Source organism: Harpegnathos saltator, unplaced genomic scaffold (genome assembly GCF_003227715.2).
Source record: "Harpegnathos saltator strain DR-91 unplaced genomic scaffold, Hsal_v8.6 scaffold111, whole genome shotgun sequence".
Lineage (NCBI taxonomy): Eukaryota > Metazoa > Arthropoda > Insecta > Hymenoptera > Formicidae > Harpegnathos > Harpegnathos saltator.
The window spans coordinates 236,562-258,748 of record NW_020229886.1 but is presented as its reverse complement, the minus strand read 5'-3'; the positions used below and the strand labels follow the sequence as shown (position 1 = coordinate 258,748).

The window sequence follows — 22,187 nt, the reverse complement described above, 5'->3', positions numbered from 1 at the left end:
ATTTATTTTTTCCATGAGTGATTTTTAAGTAATTATATTTAAATGTAATATATATTGTATTGCAAGCTTCTGATGTTATATTAAATAATATCCTAACAACTAATATTAAATGACTGAATTAAATGAATCTGAATCACATCTAAATCACAACTGAAATATAAAGTATTTTAATTAAATTTAATAAATAAAAAAATTTTTTAAAGTTAAAACACAACATTTTGGTAAAAAATATACTTTAGAATATGTAGAGCAGTTCATCAAAACTTTGTCGTAACTAATAATAACCAAAGATAAATAATCGTAAACGGAAAAAATATTGTTGAATCAATAGAATTAGCGTTGTTTGAATAAATCTTTTTGATTTAATAGCAATACTATTGAAAATAATACTCGAGTTAAAATAATGTCAATTTCAATATTTCTATTGAATCAAATAGATTTATTCTAACTATTGTGTTATTGGTAAATCTTATTGATTCATCAGCATTTTTTTTCTATTAACATTAACAATCATCTACTATTCGTCTGAATCGGAGATGTTTGTTACATTTGCTTCTTTTAATAATTTTTTTAGTAATTTACATTTAGTTTTTTCTATTTTCATCATTTCAGCGTGCCTATTTTCTTTTTCCTTCAATTTTTTATTTGATAATTCTCTTTTCTGCTCTATTTCTTTTCTTTTTAAAGTCACTATTTGTTTCTTCAGCGTTAAATTCTCAATCACACTTTCTTCATATTTGGCATGCCTTTTATTACGGTCAGTATCTTTTATTTCTTTGTTTTCTAGAAATTTAAGCCACTGTTGTTCAATATTTAATTTTCTATTTGCTATGTTCGATCCTGTTCCATGTCGAGAATGAGGGGAAGAAACTACCAATCCTGCATTTTTACTATTTATCAATGGTGAAGTAATTTTAGAAGTAGAGGCGATAGGACTTGTAGGATTTTTTATATCCGGTAACGACTCAGAAGCACAATGTACAATATCTTTTTGGCTAGATGATGCTGACTCGGAAACTTTTTTTACTATGATTTGACTCGATATAGTATGTGCGGCAATTGCGTCTTTATTTTTGCCAAATATTTCGTTCATACAGTTATATCATTTAAATTCCATTGTACCCCTGCCTGACTTGTTGTTATCACAACATTCTTTGTATTTTTTTTGTAACATGTTCATTTTCCATCTAACCTGATCAGTGGACATCTGTAGAAAAAAAATTATTTAATTAAAAGCATTGCTATGGCACAGAATGATGAGTATATACAGGATGTATACATATATATTGCATGTGCGATATGATTACATACAGTATTCCAAAGCCACCTACAAGGAATTCGTAGGAGCATAGGGCGAATTGAAGTGAGCATAAAAGTCCTATATTATTTTGTGAAATTTAATAATGAATTAATTATCGAGATATTGATTATAGAAATAGACGAATGATCACGCGAAATACGGCAGACGAGTTGCTATATCGACGCCTGTCGTTGTGTACTTTTAGATTAGATTAAACTGAATAAAAAAGTCCTTTACCATTTTGCAAACAATCATGTAGATTTTTAATTATTAATTAAAGAAGATTGATGCATGATTGTGCACGATAATATATCAACTTACTTTAATTAATACTTTAATTAAAAATCTACTTGGTTATTTGCAAAATGATAGAAGAATTTTTTGTTCACTTTGATCTAGCATGCAACGACAGGCATTGTTATTGCGATTCATTTGCCATATTGTGTGTGATCATTCATCAATTTCTTTAATTCATTTCTCGAAAATTATTGCAAATATCGCAAAACGGTATGAGACTCTTATATTCACCTCAGTTCGATCTATGTTCCCACGAATTTCTCATAGATAACTCTAAAACACTGTGTGTGTGTGTGCATGTGTGCATTCCACACAGCATAAATATCCAAAATAATCACGAGGCGATATCTATAATATTTTTATGATGTATTTTGGATATTTTTGCTGTGTGAGATGAGGCTGGACTCTAAATATTGTTTTATGATTGAACGTTCAAAGTCGAGATTTTTTCTTAAAATATAATACAGGCTGTTTGTATAAACAAAATTGTATAATTTTCTTTATATAAAGTATCTTGTCTTTCATCATACTTCAATTTCGAAATCTTTCAGACCATTTGATATTGCTATCCAAATTTTAGTTTTTTTCTTTGGATGATCTAACATGCATATTGGATTCGTAGAGACTGAAAAGAGCCATTATGGCATTATCAGTCCACATAGCATCTATAAAATATAAAAATGACATATTTAAAAATGACAGAATAATATTTTAATTTCAAATATATATATATACATATGTATTACTTTCTTTAACAGATTTTTCACTACATGGTACTCATGGTTTCACTACATGATGGTAGATATCGTTTTTCGACAGTTATCAGTTGCTGTAAGAATAAATTATAAAAAATATAAATTGTTTTTCATAAATTGTATGTATAGAATAAACCATGTTGCATATATTAAATATTTTATATAAGATTTTATTTCAGTTTTAATTCATAAAATATTTTGGAATTAAAGTAAGAAAATGACTTTTATATTTAACACGTTTGCTACTATAGTTTTAAAGTAAATAATATTAAAGAAATTCTACCCACAAATTACAAACATTAATTTGTTTACATATAATTGTGTAATAGACATAGTTTGTTTATACGCAAATGTACAAAGAAAAACGCCATTGTCTTATATATCTGATGTTGATAGCAAACGTGTTAATAAATATGTTATACTGCCATATTAATAAATAAAATTACGTTCGTTGTTGACATCCAGGTTCTCATTTACAAATAAAATGTTGTTGTCCATGTAAACATTTTTATTTTTAAAACAGTTGCAATGCGTACATTCCATGAGGAATGTACGCATTGCAATGTTTACATACAAATCCATTCACTGCTTGTATTGCTATTATAATTAAATATATAATAATTAATTAATGTATAATTAACATATAATCATTAAAATTATGTTAATTTTTAATTGCATTATAAAATATAACATTTATATTGCAGGATGTAAAAATATATGTGTATTAACATTTTTAGATATTAAATAAATATAAAAGCCTTAGCATGAGGATGGTTAGCAAATTATTTATTGTATTATATGATACATTTATTTTAATAACAAATAACCCAGGCAGCAAGCCTAGGTTATTTATTATTAAAATAACTGTATCATATAATACAATAAATAATTTGCTAACCATCCTCATGCTAAGGCTTTTATATTTATTTAATATCTAAAAATGTTAATACACATATATTTTTACATCCTGCAATATAAATGTTATATTTTATAATGCAATTAAAAATCTATTGGCGTCTAAAGACGTCAATAATACTTCATTAAAATGTCTTTAGACATCTTTAGACATTATTTTGCTACCTGAGTAATCAAATAATAAAAAAGTACTAAATACCTTCCGTGGTTCTAATATATCTCCTCACTTTTCTTCTTAGTTGTAGGTGTATCCTCATGTCCTTTACATCTCAATATAACCTTAAAAATGTTTACCTCCTATCAGAATTACCACTCCGTAGAAAAATAAATGGTATCAGATTTAAAAATGTTGGTATTCATGGAGTGACAACACAGTCGAACACAGCATTTTAGCTGCGTCCAATTGTGTCGACTTGTGTCGTAGTTGGAAAGCACTGAGTCGGACACTGTGTTACACAGTGTCACTTGTGTACGTTGCTGGAAAGCACCCATTGCCTTCTGAACTACTTGTAGCATCCACATTCTCAGAAGAAGTACTTCTTTCCTTCCTCTTCCGTGAATGTCTACTTTTCTTTAGTTTTTCATTATTTTCAAGATCAGATTCTTCTATTGCGATCTGTTGCTTCTCTTTTGCGACGTCATATGTATCTAAATTTTATTAAAAAGTAAACTGATTTACAATATTTTACTTTTAGCTATATCTATAAATATTAACTACTTTCATTTTCTTATGTGGTTATCATTAAGTTTACATTAAGAAAAACAATAGCAAAGTTGAGTACCGTTTCAGACACTCATAAGTAAATTGAAATATACAAATATCATATCAAATAAAATATAGATTAAATGTTCGTGAAAATTAAAATAGTTGAAAAAATATTCTTAACAATTGAACATTAGTAACATAATAAATGTACAAAATGAAATTAGTGAAAAAGATAAATATTACAAGAAACAACTGTCTATATTTTGTACTTATGATATAATGCCTAAATAAAATAGACTTCTATATTCGTTACGTTACTAATTATTCTGTGTGATCTGTAAATATTTATTAACTTTAACAGTATATTAGCATAATTTTTTATAAATATGTATAATATCGAAAAGAATAATTATAGAAAATACAATTTTTAAATATAGGGGACTAATACAGACATTATGCCTAAAAACAAATACTAATGAATTGTTCAAATACATTACCTGCAGTTCCAAAGATCCTTTTTACTTTGTATGTTATCCATTCATCTTTTGCGATCTCCATTCTTTTTATTGCATCTAATATATCTTTATCGTTTCTATAAGGAGGATATTTACACGCCTTTTTGTCAAGTTTAACCAAGCAGTAGGTACTGCTAGTATACCATCATCGAACTCAGCTATTGAATACATAGTACTAACTGAAAATAATTCACATAATTTATTTACTATATTAAATATTTAGTTAGCGCATTATAAGTATATATAATTTGCTTTGAAGGAATTGAACAACAAAAATGTAAATTTAACCATATTTTATCTAAACATAAACTTCAATTTATGATTGTTTACAATAAAGTTTACATTCCACAAAAAACTTATAAAAAGTTGATTTTAAGTAAGTATGCTCTCTTCAAATTCTTTTCTTTTAATAATTAATCTTCTCAAACTATTATAAATTACTTAACGTACTCTAAAATAATATTAACATCTACATTTGTATTTAGATGCATAATTACATATATTATTTGATAATTTTCTAGAGAAACAATTGTGGAAGTTTACCAGTACATTGTTATACTATTTTAAAGGCTTACATTTAGTAGAATACGAATATTGAGAAATAAAATTGTTACCTGGTGCTTTTAGGCCAAAACACAATCTATTGGGCTGTTTGCCCTGCACTCGCGCAACACTTTTATTGAAATGTTGAATTTTTTATACTAATTATATAGATATTTATTAACAAATTATTTATTTGAATTTTTCTTTGATATTTTTTGTGAAAAAAGTGTATATGATAAACAATATCTAAAACTACAACGAATATTTGTGCTCACCGCGATAAAAAACTAATTCGCCTACCGTGCGCCTATCACGCAAAACCAGGGATTAATCACGCTGCGGAGGAAATTGGGGTAAAAAGAAGAGTGGAAGAGAAAAGAAAAATATGAAATATTGATCAAATACTTTAAATAAAAATGTTAATTTTTAATTTCGTAAACTTACTGACTTGTGTGTAAAATTGGAAATACAATTAATTGATTTTTAACTTGTATTTTACAAATTTTTGCATATATTTCATCACATCGCCAGGAATTTAATGATTGTTTATTCTTGTTCACGATTACAATATTTAATAAACTGGATCTATATGGAATTTCATATAAATTATTTTGAGATTCCAATTTTTGTCCAATGATGTAATATTGATGGTCTTCAGCTTGAACAAAATTGAAAACTTTTATGATATAACCATTTTTTAAAAGTAAGCAATCGTTATTATCATCATCACAATTAATATTTATTGAGCCGTTTTGAAATACTCTGTATTGAGTAATATACATTCGATCTTTTGTTAATGGTCCATTAGAATGTGTTTTGTTAAACTTATTTTTATTTCTACTAAAAATTTTCGTGGAGCGAACAATGGCGTGATTAGATTCCTCAAGTCTATAAGCTAGCTGTTGTATGGGTTTCTCTCCTTTACGAATTAATCTTTTTATGCACAAATAAAGTTTTAAAATTGAAAAGCACTAAATTTATCTAGAGATCCAAATTTGATGACATCTGCAGCTAAATGATTGAGATTATGTACATTATAAGTAATATATTTTATACCATATAGCTTTTCAAAAAACATAACAAATTGCTGCAAAAGATTGTGTGCACATATAATATTAGCTGGATCATTTATAGATACTGAATCAGCTAAAACACGAATACTAATATGCAACATCAGAAAATGTTCATATGCTTTATCCTTAAGTTGATTTATTAGTACCACAGGACCAAAGTAGAGAAGGAAATTTCTAAATTCAGTTGCTTTCCACAATTTTAAATATTTTAATGATCGTGGTTTTCTTGGAAAATCAGAAGGTAAATGCTTTCGTAAATTTAATAAATCATTTGATATATTATTAATTTGTCTGCTGGATAATCTATATTTCTTAGGCCCTTTCAACCATAATATAAGTAATTTGCGCATTACTCCTAGACACACCAAGTGCATGTAGTCTAAAGGCACACTGCTTACTAAAATTACTCCAAAATTTTTGATATTTTAAAAAATAGTTTCTTCTTTTTGATAGTCATCATGATAATTTTCACTATATTTAAAATTAAAAAACTCTTCGTCTGTTCGTAATAATGGTTCTGGACATTCATTTGGAAAGCAGATAGTATTATCGATATTTTGTCGATAAATTTTACATTTGGAACAGCTATTGAAACCGATATGATATTTTGTTTTCAAAACAAATGATTTTGCTGGTGCGTCACATATAAGGGTTTGTATTTTGATTTTATAATTAGTTCCTTTGTATGAAAAACCATTATTAATTAATTCTGCTGCTTCATTTATAAATGGATTAAGAAACTCATTAGAATCTTCAGGCTTACTTTCGCCAGCGAATATTCCAATCGCTTGAACAAAGTTAATAACAGTCGGTGAGCACAATATTGGCCAAATTGACAAAGCACTAGATTTTCCTAGTGGAGCACCATCAGTTGAAATAAACAATTTTATTTCTTTTTCTTTGTCATGGAGAGCTTTAATTTCAATCAATTTATTTATTATACGTATAATAGCATCTTTTAAACCTAAATGACAATACTGACCATTTTTCATCGAAATTACTTGTACATGCTTTGGAGTATTTAAAAATGTTCTCGAATCATTTGGAAACTTTATATTAATATTATCATTTAGAATTCTTAATAACACTGTTAAAGCATTATGCAAAATTTTAAAATCCAAAGCCCAAATTCGAATACTTTCTCGAAATGAAGCTGCATTATCAATTTGAGCATCATTGATTTCATTAATTTCGTAAAGCTCTCTATGGCCGTAAGCATTAGGTTCTCTTGAATCTGATTCACTTAAAGAATTACTATTACAGTTGTCGCTATCGGTGTAATCGCTATCACTATAATCATAAATGAAGTCCTCATACAAAACATCAGTTTCATCACAAAAAGTATTTACTTCATCGTCGCTATAATGTAGCAAATCAATGTCAATATCGCTATTGCTTTCCATGTCAACTTTATTATAATCATGATTATTATCATAATTAACATTAGAACAGATAGGCTGCACATTAGATGATGTTGGAATTCCTTCAATTTCATGAACATTTCTGTCCAATATATTATCTCGTAAAGCAGATAGATCATTTTCAGAATTCAGCTGAACTAATCGTCGCTTATGTCTTCCCGTATATAAATTTATTTTTCTTGTATCACTCATCGTATATTTAATGAAACGTGTATGTAAGAAGTTATTTTCTAAAAATAAAAAAAAGGATTTGATATAGAAATCATTTTCAATAAAAATGATTAATTTATTTCATTTGTAAATTTGTTTTAATCAAATGCATATTTCTTTGATTTAAAAGATATATATTCCCTTTGAAAATTGTGATATATAGGAACATCTGTGCATAGCAACATTGTCGGATTCTTAAACATTCTAAGATATATATATATAAATATATATGTGTGTGTGTGTGTGTGTATGTGTATGTGTGTGTGTAAAATAAATTTGTTCATGGTAAACTTATACATTTTACTTTTATTAATGAATTTGCAATATATAAATAAATGTAAATATACAGAAAAAGATATCAAATGGAATTTGTTGTAACATTACTTTTTGAAATATTGGTTCTTGCATACTTAAGAGAAAAGGATTCTGACAGAACATGTTCTATAAATAGCCTGCTCAATCTACATCGTTACTTCACGACTCAAGAGGAGAACATTAGGAGTGCGAATACAGGATTTTCATTAAACTTTGATACTCTTACCTCTTAAAAGAAAATAATGAAATATATATATAATAAATATATATATATAATGAAATATATATATAATAAATTTTTCTAAATGGGACATCGTTACAGAGTCATGAACCATTACTGTATTAGCTTATTTTATTAAATGAACTAATAACGTTACCTGTTGTCATGGATCAGAATGTATGTATATTAACTTAAATGTTGACATTTTGTTCTTTGAAACAACAATAGCATTGTAAAGTTACTAAATTTGCAATGCTATTTAATTATATTTATATTTATTTTATATGAAAAATAATCTTTTACGCCAACACTGATTTCAATTCTAAGTTTTCTCAACATAACTATTGATAATCTAAAAAATATGAAGTAAATACAAAGTATCTCTCAATGATATTTTTGAAAAGTTTAACTTAAAGTAATAGAAAATATGAGTTTATTTATGTGATCAAGACTATCCAACAATGCAATTAAATTATTCCAGTTATTTATTCGTATCCAGCAATTTATCTGCTATTAGAAACTATTCCTTTATTTTGCATCAGTAATTTTTTCTTCAACAATATTTGTATCACTAATACATCATTAACAAATTGTATTATATAAATGCCAAAATTTCACTCATTTATATATGTGTAAGCACAATTTAAAAGAACAAATTACTCTAATTACAAAAATAGATTTCCATAATATTTAATTTATCAGTATATTTAATTTTAACATTTATTTACACACGTTATTTTTTTTGTTTTATTTTATTAATTAAACTGTGATTTACAGGTAAAACAATAATTCAACATAACTTAAACCAGGTAGAGTTATTGTTTATCCTAAGTTTTGTTTTGTTTCATTAAAATTATTTAACGCATGTTTTATAAATTTTTTCATGTTTATAAATTATGATTTATATGAACAATTATATTTATCTAAACTATTCTAAATTTCACAACAAATGTATACTGCTATACATAATAGTTTACGAAATATGTGAAGCATACTGAAATCAAATCAGTTGAAACAACAATAGCTAAAATTTTAAAAATAAATGCTCTAATTATTTATAAATACAATCATATTTCTACAATTACAATTATGTTTTAAACGTGGGTTAAATGGGATGTGAGTACAGAATAAATGTTTAAAGAATGATGGAATACAGAGGAAGAAAAATAATTGATGCTTACATTGGAGGCTATAATAAAATCACTCAGTTTTTTGCACTATACAATATACAGTTACAGCATCAGGAAAACTTTTCGAAAGTTTTTATATGCCTCCAAGAACAAGCAGATGTATTTGGATCAAATGTGTCAAAGGATGTTGACACTGTAATGAATGAATATAATAACATATTTGTTTCTTTTCCAAAGTTTGGAAAAGTTACAACAACATATTTTTATTCATACACATAAAACATATTTGCTACCTTATGTAAAAACAGCCATTTTTATTTTTGCTAAGATATTTACAGTAAATTTATAAGTGAGAATGAAGATTCGACATGCACTTTGCGAACAATCAATTCCACCTGGTTATACATCCTTTGCTCAACCATGAGATATTTACTTTCATAGATAAGCAAAATTATTTATTAGGTGCGCAACTAAGTTCTCGCTGTTTTTTTGATGAAAATGCAACTTTATTGTGAAAAAATGGTTACAAATGAATCATTCAAAATATTGCCCATCGCTAGCGACAACTTTTTCCCATCTTTCTGGCAGAGCTCGAATACCGTCACGGTAGAAGTGTTCGTCTTTTGAGGCTATCCACGAATCAAGCCATTTTGAGATGTCTTCATATGAGCGGAACTGCTGATTAGCCAGACCATGTGCCATCGAACGGAACAAGTAATAATCGGACGGCGCAATATCTGGGGAATATGGCGGGTGGGGTAGGACTTCCCATCTGAGCATTTCTAAGTAGGTTTTAACGGGTTTGGCAACGTGAGGCCGAGCGTTGTCATGCTGTAGAATCACTTTTTCGTGCCTCTGCTCGTATTATGGCCGCTTTTCGCGCAGTGCTCGGCTCAATCGCATCAATTGAGTTCGATACCGTTCCCCAGTGATGATTTCGTTCGGTTTCAACAGCTCATAATAAATAACACCGCCCTGGTCCCACCAAATACACAGCAAAAGCTTCGCAGCGTGAATATTCGGCCGAGCCGACGACATAGAAGCATGACCGGGCAGTCCCCATGATTTTGTTCTCTTTGGGTTGCTGTAATGAATCTATTTTTCATCACCCGTAACGATGCGATGCAGAAAACCCTTCCTTTTTTGCCGCTGGAGCAGTAGTTCACAGGCGAAAAAACGACGCTCAACGTCTCTTGGCTTCAAATCATAAGGAACCCAAGTTCCTTGTTTTTGAATCATTCCCAACGCATGCAATCGCTTGGAAATGGCTTGGCGGGTAACTCCTAATGCTGAAGCAAGCTCTTTTTGCGTTTGGCACGGATCCTCATCGAGCAATGCCTCCAATTTAGCGTCTTCGAAGGTTTTTGGCCTTCCTTCACGCGAACGGTCGTCAACATCGAAATCACCGTCTTTGAAGCGACGGAACCAATCACGGCACGTTGTTTCACTTAGAGCAGCATCTCCGTAAACTTTTTGGAGTTCTCGAAGCGCTTCAGCCGCCATTTTCTTCGAATGAAAGAAGAAAAGCAACACTTCCCGCAAATGACGATTATTCGGCACAAAATAAGACATTTTCACACAACCAAAAGTATATGACGCAAAAACAAAATCACTAATGTGTCAAAGCGGTTTGTTTACCATATGTCTAAGCTTGGTTTATGACGTTTCGGTTATGTCACAATCGACCAGCACTTACTACTGGAGCCATCTCTTGAAAAACAGCGGGAACTTGTTGCGCACCTAATACTAAAAGAATTTATAATTCAACGTACTTAATTCAAAAACAATATGTCAAAATTTAAATTAATATACACATTCTGATTTATGACAAAATCTATCGTAACGTTTTTATTGTAAATTAAAATCAAAACATATCATATTGTATAATTAAAATCTACACTTTTATATTTTTATTTTTATGTAAATTTAAAATTTCATTAACTTTTTATAAATATATAAATTTAAATTAAATTATGTAAATATAAATGTTTTTACAAATATTATTAATGCTTTGTATTATCTTTATGAAGATAAAGATTTATTGAATAATATTGAGTAAATATATATATATATTACGCTTTTATATACTCTGCCTAATTGCACACGACATGTAACGCAGAAGGGACCCATTTTCATTAATTTGCTCTAAAATATCCTTATTAACCAGGCAGCTCCCAGCGTAGTCGAGCTCCTGGTTTCCTCGCAATTTATCCATCGGAAACTTCCTTGAGGATAGCATTCCCCTTGCATTACGTACAAATCGGATCTGGTAGCACTATGCATTGTCGAGCCATATCCAGGCAGCTCCATGCGTTGTTGAGCTCCTAGTCAGGCCGCTTTACCCGCATGTTGATGCTCTAGAACAAATTTAACTTTAAGAATCCTTCCGGCAGCTCTAATAATTGAGCTCCATTCTCTCCACAAACTTTCCTGGTAGCTCTGAAAAGGGTAGAGCTCCAACATCCTGGTACTGTTCCAACGTGGATAGGTGAACCTGTACCCAATCATCCAATAGTGAGTAAATTAATGCACCTGGAACACCCTCTGTAACAAAATATCCGAAATAAGATAAACAAACCTTCCGATAGATGCCAAAGCGTAGTGGAGTCGCCGTACGTAGGCGAAACTTAATTAAAATAGCTCGTACTAGAGCGTGGATAGAAGAACAAAACAAACAACTAAAATCAGAACAGGCGATAAAACCAGCGAGCCCAACGAAGGAAATTGAAAACGAACAATTAAAAGAATCATTCAAACATGTATACGACAGGTCTATTTCGGATGTGACAACTTTATGTAACCAAAACACAACGGGCGATATTTCATCCTCCGAATTAGGACAGGTTTCAGTCGCGGACACAACCAGCCAAGCTAGCCTTAAGGCATCAACATATTATTCATACGCACACACACAAAATACCACAGATACTAAACCCCGTTTATTTGGAGAACAATCTGACGTAGAAGCTATTACCCTCTCGGACCAAGAAAACGAAGCGGAAAAGGCTTACTACATCGCTAACATATCACCCTTCCTACACATATTAGCCTAACCATTAGTACCGGAAGCCATTTAAACCAGAACTTTATAAATTACATAATTTTTAGATATCGCGCTCTATTCAAACAAAAAAAATATACTATGTAAAACCTTTTTGTTGTCTATAAATACATATACAAAAGCAGCATATATAATCTACAGTATTGTTGACTTATTAGCCATATAGTTCCGACCTGCAAGCAAACAGATAATATTAAACGTAGAAATATTACTTATAATAGTTAAATAAAACCACCCACAACAAATCATTGGAACCCCTCTCGACATAGTCCTCGGCGCCCCTGGCTATTGCCGGTGAATGCAGGTAGGCCTAAAATAAAACAGAGGACAACCGTCATCGTCACTCTTAGGAAAGACGAGACGTTACATGTTGCGACGATGACGATCGTGTTGCAACATGGTCACTCGTTCAGTCGTTGCGTCGTGATTGTTTGTTGTTGAATCTAACGCGGTGAGTTTGTGACGACGATGCTCCTCGTTGTCGTTCGTTGAAGCTCCCGTACGAACGGTCGCGTTCGTCGCCTTGCGCACCGTAGACGATGTTACCCTTCGCTTGACTACGCGACCGTTCGGACCGCGCAATGTCTCCGGTAGATCATCGCTCGAATTTACCGTGCCTACACCATCGTCCAAATTAAATTTGCTCACGATGCCTGAAAATTCGTCGCGTGTTTGCGCGTTACGTTCCACTATCTCGGCGATGGAGCGATTGCATCCTGGCGACACGGAATACGTCACAACGTCGAGACACATGGCATTCAATAAACGACGACTGACATCGTCGATATCGGAGGAACCGACGATACTGTCGTCCTGCATCAGACAATCGTGACGAGAAGCGAACCAATCGCGCAACGTAACGGCCAATTGTCGATTTCCATTGCGAACGTGATCGTCGCACAATCTAGCACGCTTCAAAGAGGTCGGTATGTGACCGGTGGGTCGTCATTGCGCGAGATCGGCGCGTTCGCTCGCCAAATGCGCGAATTCGCGTTCGCACAGATCGCCGCTGCGTGATTCGGGCGTCGTAAAAATTATAGTCGTCGAATCGCACGGCTGTCTGACCGTGCGCGCATAACGTTCCGAATTAATTGTTCTTTTCGCGCACCGTCGCAATTGTTTGCGCGTTTCACAGTCATTGGGAATCGCTCTCGACCACATCGAGCAATTGTCATCGAAGGCGAGACAGTGTACAAATTGCGATTGTACACAAGCACCGTTCGGAAGCACCCTTGTTCCAGTGACCGCGATCCTTGTTTCAGCCATCGATCAAGTTACATAATGGTTTCAATGAGCAGTTACTATCTACGCGCCGCTGTGTGTTTTTCTCAGATATCTTATCTTTTGAGCAGTAACTCGATAAGAGAATGAGAACAACATTCTCGCAAGAGGTATATAACGAGCGTACGCCGCATCGTCCGACATCAGAACTCCAGAGACATCGAACACGGAAACACCATGAGCGCAATCGAAGACTGGCTCGGTTATCCATTCATGGCATTACGATCAGGAGTTGGATACTTACGTACCTGATGATTACGAGTGGATGTACGACGATGAGCAATTTGCAAAGATCGTAAGTTACATTGTTTACTCGAGCAATTGCAAATTTATTCGCGAGTCTCAACGATTCGTTTTTTTCAGTGTTTGTGCAATACCACTGGCAAGCGTTCGATGGTCCCACCGTCCAAAGTTGCTGGTTACTTTAGCATTGACGAACGTCAGCGCAAGCGAGCTTTGCGACGACCGGACCAATCGACTAAAAATTCAAATATTAGTCACGGAAGGAAATATATGCGCGAGTGCGCAATTGTTCTGGCTATATTGGTGAGTAGTATTGTCATTTGTATATACGATGAACATTTTTGTCGTATGTTCAATTTGTATTTATTTGTACATGTTTTTAGTGCCTGGGCGTCAATGATGATATCAAAAGCTACACCATGATTAGATTGCCCGGATATGTGCGCATAGGGAAAAGATATTTAAAGCGACAGGAACGACGCCACGAAGCGGAACACTTGCATCGAGGCGCTTGGCAAGAAGAGTACGAAGATGCTGCCGATATTTTTAATTTAAACGATTTATTTACATTGTATGAAAATGTTATTCCCAAACCGATAGAAGAATTGTGGCTAGAAATAGATGATTTTGTACAATTTTAAAAATATACGTAGTTATTGCTCATCTGACGTCTTATTATTATTCCAGCACCTTTCAAATCGATTCAAAACAGCACCACGCGCCGTCACACATTCCGCACAAGGTACGCTGCGCAAATGCGCAACTGTACAAATGTACAGTTGCGCATTGATAATACTGCACTTGGAATGTTATCGAATGACTAGCAATTTTGGGCGCGCTTGACTCTAAATATGTTGATTTCGAGGCGAAACGTTCGTTCGACTCCGAAGCGCTCGAGTCCGCGGAGCGATCGCACAGTCGAGCGGTTGTACAATAGTAACGTTCCCCCGTACGTAGTACGGAGCAATAGCGTTCCTGGTCCTATTGTACTTCTGACTGCTCTGTACTACGTACTGTACAATAGTACCGGCCGCGCGATGGAACGCCTCGTTATATACATTTTACCCCTCCGTACTGTGCATTTGTACAAAAGGAAGCGTGACAAACGTCATTTATTGGTTATTTAAAGTTCCCACTTTTGTACAGTACTATTGTACAGTACGTAGTACGGAGCAGTCAGAGGTACAATAGGACCAGGAACGCTACTGCTCCGTGCTACGTACGGGGGGAACGTTACTATTGTACAACCGCTCGACTGTGCGATCGCTCCGCGGACTCGAGCGCTTCGGAGTCGAACGAACGTCGAACGTCGCGCGAACGTTGTACGAACCTCGAGCAAAAGTTACATCATCATCGAATCACGGTCGAGCGATCGTCAAGCGCTCAAAACATAGTACGATCGGAGCAGTTAGAGGTACAATAGGACCGGGAACGCTACTACTTCGCAATACGTTCGCGCGACGCTCGACGTTCGTTCGACTCCGAAGCGATCGAGATCGCGGCGCAATCGCACAATCGTACGATTGTACAGTAGTAACGTCCCCTGTACGTAGTACGGAGCAGTCAGAGGTACAATAGGACCGGGAACGCTACTGCTCCGTACTACGTACTGTACAATAGTACCGGCCGCGCGACGGAACGCCTCGTTATATACATTTTACCCCCTCTATGCCGGATCTTTGTACAAAAGTGGGAACTAACGAGGCGTTCCGTCGCGCGGCCGGTACTATTGTACAGTACGTAGTACGGAGCAGTCAGAGGTACAATAGGACCGGGAACGCTACTGCTCCGTACTACGTACAGGGGAACGTTACTACTGTACAATCGTACGATTGTGCGATTGCGCCGCGATCTCGAGCGCTTCGGAGTCGAACGAACGTCGAGCGTCGCGCGAACGTTTAACGAACGTCGCATCGTCAACCCTTCATGTTGGACCATTTGTACAAATGTAGGAGCGTTATAAACATCGCTTTATTATTGTTTTTTCTTCGTACAAAGGATGGGTGGGGTAATTGACGCTTCTGTCAGATTGTCGAATTTGCGCCTAGAGACAGAGCATCGAACAGCGGAGCGATTCGTTGTTCGTACGTACGAATGCGACGCGCGTTCGTACGTTTCGTTGAAAAATCGCTAATTTTTGCGTCAGTGATCTCATCGCTCGACGACACTTTTGCGACCAAGCAACCGGCTGCACTCAATACGTCGAATATTTCGAAGAAATCGCTCGAGTCCAGCGTGCCATCGTACGTAGCGCTCCTCCGATCGTGTGCGCGATCGCGCTCGAGAAACGCTCGCAAACGTTTGGTCACTAGTTTTCGACGTAGCGTCGATTTGTCGCCGAGTCGTTCACGGTTATTCACGCCCGCAATGAATTTGTTTGAAGAGGCGTCATCGGGCTCGAGCGCTCCAACGTCACTCAGTAGCGACAGCACGACAATCGCGATATGATCGCGTGACAGCGCGACAATGGTTGATGATGGTGCGTCGTGTTTCTTTACCGTTGTGGATTCTCGAGCGAGCAATTGTCGCAGCGCGTCATCCGCTCCGTTGGAATCGAGGTTCTCGATTCGCTCGATTGCATCGTCCAGTGTCAACAACGGTCCGCAAACAACGACCGCTCGTTCGATCGCTCGTACAATCAATTTCCGTAGTCCCGGTGCATGCGTGTCGTTCATAGCGAACAAGGCGAGCGTTTGACCGTTGATCGAGCGATCGAGCGATCGCTCTTTCCGATATAATGTCTAAGAGTGATTGTCAATTTTGTCGATCGATCGAACGCGTTGACGCGCCGATTTCGTCCCCAAACGTCCTTACGTCGTCGATCTAGCAATAGGAAAAAAAATCATCATGCACTCAGTCTTGTTCTTTCACGAGACGGTTCGTCAGAACCGATGGTTGTTGGACGGTGACAAGTTGGCATTGCCGTCCCCACCGAGCGCATTCATTATGCATCGGAACGGAACAAACGACACGTGCAATCTCACGTTTACTCGTACCATGCGTATGAATCAAGCGATTCCGGGAATAATAGTTATGCCGTCGGGCTTGCACATTTCGCCGAGCATAAAGGTGGAACTGACGCCGCGAGTGGTAGCGTACGAGTCGCAGCGTCCAAAGCGAGACGCTCGCGAACGGGAAGTGTTGCCCGTGATCACCACAACGACCGACAATGTGTCTCGTCAATTCGGTAAAGATGTTATGCTGCCGCGAAGCGTCAAAACGTACAATCTGTACGGATTGAGCGGACAACGGGCGAAGCCGCGTTGCATGCGTCTGCCGATGCGAATTGACGGTCGCATAACGCACGACAATGTCAATTTCGACAATCGTCCATTGATCGGTCACGTGGAGCCTGTTAATGGCGAAGGTACATTCGATGACGCGGTCGAGTCATCCGACAAGAGTGTCACAGTGTCGCGCTCTGTTACAGCGACTGGCAGAGGTGTGATGGACGCGGAGGCGGATTCGTCGCTGACAATTTCCAGCAGTACCGACGCACTAGCAGCCACGCCACCAGCGACGACCGCAACGCGCGATAACGAGGAAAACGATGATGCGATTCACGGATCGGTCGATGCGAGACGCGCTGCTCACGATGAACTGTCGATGCTGTACCTGGCCGTTCAGTTTCAAGAAGGAGGCGCCGACACCGTAGCTGCACCGCGTGATCTGGTAATAAACGCGTAAAAACGTGATTTCGCGATGATCGTTTTCTCGTTACCTAATAAGAAAGAGAAAGGAGACAATCGCAACTACCGCGTTCAGAGTTTCGTTCTTTTCACCATCTCTCGGTTCGACGCGAGTCGCACAAATGTCGGGCGGCGGTAACGATCATCGCGAGAACGAGCGTTTGAATGTTCGCGATACGTTCAACAACCTTCGTCGCACGCTGGCGCCCGGTCTGGCCAAGATGTCGGCAACGTGGTCCGACTGCAAGACGGTGTTGTGGAACACGCGAAATGTCACGTACATTATATGCTTGTTGGCCATCGTGCTGCTGATCGCGTTGATTCTCTCATGGAATAAGAATTTCGTGGTGTTTCTGTGCGGCTCTTTGACGATATTCTCCGTGTATGGCGCACTCGTGGTCAGCAAGCAGTCGTGTTTCTCGGTGTTCGACAACGCGATCGTCAGTTCGTTCACCAGTACCGAAGAGGAGGAGCGCGAGGAGCGAGATCGAAACGCCGCCGCTCAGGTGTGCTCGATGGCTCTGCGCGATAGATGATTCGCGTATTTGTTTCCGTTCAGTGTTGTTTCCGCTCAATGTGTCATTGTTGTGTAAGTGTCGCGTAATGTGCGCAAATTATCATTTTTTCCTCGCCGACGCAATGACGATTGCGCGAATCGCGCCGTCTAGGGTCGTTTGTGTGTCGTAACAGAGAATCTCGACATCAAGTGACATCGTCAACCAACGAGGACGCGAGCACCTGATTAGGGAACGAGCTATCGTACCGAGGACGACCTCGCGACTACCAAACAGCGAGTCAGTTTCATAGTCGTCGTTGTTATCGCGATACGGCGATCGCGCTGAAATCGTATCGGAACCAATGATCACATCTGACGACGATTCGCAGTACTCGGTGCGATACACTGCGGCGCGTCGACGATAGGTAACGATCGCCCGGAAAGATATACACCGATGGGTACGTTTGCACTATTGGCGATCGCGGCATCGCGATGATCTCGATCGTCACGGCGCGCGTTTTGTCGTATATCGCGGGCGCGCGTTTGATCTTTGACGAAGCGCGATTGATCGACGCGTCTTCGTTGCGCGGCATCAACGCTGCGGAGAAAAGCGTTTCACACGCTCGTTTGTCATTGGCTCAAAATTCCTGGTGGCTGGGTCAGCGTGCGGCGGAACGCGTTCTCGGCGAGTACATCGACAATGTCGGTCCGTCGATGTTGCGAGCCGAGGTGTTTCGGCGCAAACGCGAAGGATTGGTTATCGTACATCCGCTAGAATGGTACGTGTACTATCGTGCGAACGACCAGTTTTACTTTTTGACCAATACCGGCGGCAGAGTCGCTCGTTGTCGACGAAACGAATGTTCGGTGTTGATGCTGAAGCCGCGTCCGATCGACGCAATCTCGTACGAAGACACCGTGGGGTCGTCCGCCGCGGTGTACAGCGCCGGATGTCTAGAGTGCGGTCGCCTCGAGCTGGTGCGTTCGTTTATGCGCGACGCCGAATCGGAAGACCGCGTCTGTGTCGAATCGCACCGCACACGAGTGGTCGTATCGCTCGAATCTTTGTTGGCCGAGCGAGACTCTTCGAACGCGGTGACGCTGATCGATGTACTAAACCATCTGATGGATATGGATGTGCTATAAAATGAGCAGGCGAGTTTCGTGGGACAGAGGAACTTGTACAACAGTTCGGCGATCGCGTCGCGCGCAAAGAAGTGGCGTTGCTGCAAATATGGTCGAGTGCAAAAACAGCTGCGACGTGCTCGTCGTGTCGCGCGTGCGGACAATGATCGCGAACATTGAGCAAAGCGTGCGACTGATAATCGCGCGTCGTAACGGTGATGAGCGGCGTGAAAAGGTGCGACTGCGAGACAACGAAAGAAGGGAACTGAGACTGTGGCGTTTTTATCGTCACATAGCGAACTTGTTTGACAGTATGGTGCGACTGACTCGCGCGTATAAACGTCTTTTGCTCCTTCGACTGTCTGCGGAGCACGGCGCGTCCGCGATCGTTCAAAGATGCGCGATCGCCCGGTGTACAGTGGCCGCGACAGAATACGTGCGCAAGTTGGTACTGCGTACCAACCACGGCGACGATCGTGAACGAGCGACGCGGTCGATCGTTGTTTATCGTTGACGCGAGCGACGTTGCGTTTTTGGCGTATGTTAACAAGAAACTGCTGGCTCGAAGCGCTCGATTGGTGGCTCGGCAGACGACGTTACCGTTTCATCGCGAACGATCGCGCCGCGATACGCATCTGCGCGATGAGTCATCTGCTGCTACGATGACCACCGTTTTGCAATGTCACGTGTGTCATCGCGTGTTCGATAAAACGTTTCATTATCTGCAGCACATTCGCGTGCATTATCGACTGAATCTTTATCTTTGCGAGCGTTGCGGCGATTCATTCGTGCAACAGAACGGTTTGAATTACCACGCCGCTCACTGTTGTCGCGGATCCGCCAAATTGTCAGTCGCCGCCGCTGAGGCGGCGCCGATCGTCACGCATTACGAAATGTGCGACAGTTGCGGCAAATTTTATAAAAACGGTCGCGAATTGCGAAATCATGTCTTGCGCACGGACGCAATCTACAATGTCGAACTGGGTATCAACCGCACGCAGCAAGAATATGTGCGCGATTGCGCGTTTCCAGTCGTGCTATTCGAGCATGGCCTATGATACGAATGATCAATAAGAAAACTAACAAACAAACGAGATTTCGTATATCGTTTCTCCTCCCCCCTCCATTGCAGCATTTCCTTTCGTGCCATTTTGCAAGCGATTGATTCTCGCAAAAAGTAAACATTCTTTCCGTAAAAAAAAGAGGGGCAAATTTGCTACAGTGGGAGAACTATAATAGCGCCTTCGTAGTAGTTGGCTGTGCTCTTGTTCATTTTACGCGCGAGTGACATGTCTGGCACGGACGATAAAACCGCTGGTGACGACCGTGGCGAAGACGCCGGGAGTGAACGCAACTTTTGTCGTCGCGACGATGCTGCCGAAAATGGGGAAGAGAGCGATTCGCCGCGTGTCTTTGCTACTCTGTCGTACGGCGATAACGCGGAGATAGATGTCTGTCGAGAGGACGATCGCGAAAAGATCAACGAGGTGAGCACACGTACTACCGTTTCTCTTTCTATTTCGCGGTGAGCTTTTCTTCGATCGGTATTATCGATGATTTCAGTCGTCGCGACGACCCATTGACGATTTCTTCGAGTGGCTGAACCATTCGCACGACACGGATGCGTATCGATCGTCCGTCGAGAGTTCGAGCTCGATTGATGCGACAGCACGCACCGAATCGGTGATTCGACCAACAAGCGAGGAGGAGCATCGCTACCGCTGCCGCGCCAATCGTTCCTGCTTGACGATCGACCTGTCGGTGGCGACGACCGCATGCGAGAAACGTATGGTTATGCGATTGCTGAGCGATGGATCGAGCGACGTTGAGATCGATACCGGATGCAAACAACGACCGAGCGTGTATATGCGCGAGCGATCCGACGACTATTGGTCGGTGCGTCTGCTATATTCGGGACAAGATTGAAATAAAAATCATTTTTGTAAAAAACGTTCCTTTATTTGATACGAATGACCCAATCGTCGTTGTTACGGCGCAAAACGATCACTCTAGGTCGACCATCGGCCGCTCCTCCGCGCACGCTAATCTCACTGAACTCGCACATAACTCCGGACATGCGTAAGATCAGCTTTGGCCGTTGATTCGCGCTTTGGGCAGTGTTTGGCATTGTTGTCGCATCGTACTCCTCGTCATCATTAGCGCTATCGACATCGCTGCCGACAAATTCCACTTCAAAGGTTTCGGTGATCTGTCGATTAAAATACAGGTTTCATAACGTTGACCTGCTGGTAAACCGGTAGTTTTTTTTGTACGGAATGTTAAATGTGTCGAGTACCTTGTTGCTGTTATTGTTGCTGCTGCTGCTGTTGTTGTTGTTGTAGCAGTCTGAGCATTGGCAAACGTTTTTCATCTTCTTTCTGTCAAAACGCGAAACGACGTGAACAGATGTGTGCCGATTGTGACAAGAGAAAAAAGTACGAAATGATATTAGGACCTTTGCTATTTTATAGCTCGAATGTCGCGCAATCGCGATATCTCTCTCGCTGATCGGTGTATCGGCGCACGAGTCCGGAGATAAGCCGTCGCCAATAATTCGGCTGTGGTCAACAAGCCGACCGATTCATCGGTGTTATCGTGTGCGCGATTAGATTAGCGACGAGGCCCCCTTCCCGAAAAATGTCGCGGTCCAAAATAGCCGAGGCCGTGTACACGCGTTATGACGAGACACAGGCCAACGCGTATGTGGACAATCGAGCTCTGTTGCTGCATCTGTGGAATTTAGCCCTGTCCTATCCGTCGATCGCGACAAAGATCGAGATTCGCGTGCGTCGTGCCGATCCGCTCGAGGACTACGCGTACGACGAATCGATGGCCGATGCCGCGCTGGTGGTGACGCTGCGCTGGATGAACGCCGAGGACGCGTGCCGATTC

At 38.6% G+C, this 22,187-nt stretch overlaps 1 pseudogene; it reads right to left on the bottom strand.

Moving 5' to 3' along the window:
• Window positions 1–144: 144 nt before the first annotated feature.
• LOC109503925 (uncharacterized) lies at window positions 145–7,507 on the bottom strand (annotated as a pseudogene).
• Between the last annotated feature and the right edge of the window lie 14,680 nt (window positions 7,508–22,187).